This window comes from Penaeus vannamei, chromosome 26 (genome assembly GCF_042767895.1).
Source record: "Penaeus vannamei isolate JL-2024 chromosome 26, ASM4276789v1, whole genome shotgun sequence".
Taxonomy (NCBI): Eukaryota; Metazoa; Arthropoda; class Malacostraca; order Decapoda; family Penaeidae; genus Penaeus; species Penaeus vannamei.
In genome coordinates this window covers 10,722,340-10,722,885 of record NC_091574.1, presented here as the reverse complement: position 1 = coordinate 10,722,885, position 546 = coordinate 10,722,340, and positions in this window count along the sequence as shown.

Sequence of the window (546 nt, the reverse complement as noted above, 5' to 3'; positions counted from 1 at the left end):
TTTCACTATCGTAGAGCAAAACTGGCATTACTAGGGCCCTGAAAACCCGTAGCTTGGTCCTTCTGCACACGTACCGGCATCTCCAAATACTCTTGTCGAGAGAGTTCATGACCCCTGGTGCCAGGCCAATCCGTCTGCTGACTTCCTGGTCTGACAGCCCAGAGTTATGAACTGCACTACCAAGGTATGTAAAGCTCTCTGTGACTTCAATGTCCTCGCCGCAAGCACGTACCGATTGAACAGGTTCTCTTAGCAAGTCCCCAAAGTCCTGGATCTTGGTCTTGGTCCAGGAGACCTCTAGACCCAAGGGCTTTGCTTCATTACTAAATGCATCGAGGGCCACCACTAAGGTTTCCAAAGATAGAATTGCAACATCATCGGCAAAGTCAAGGTCTGTAACCTTAATATTACCCAGTGTTGCTCCACAATGACTTTGAACAGTAGCTCTATCTAGTATCCAGTCCATGCAAGTGTTGAAAAGGGTTGGTGCAAGAACACAGCCTTGCCTCACTCCTAAACTGACAGGAAAGAAGCTCGACAGGCCCC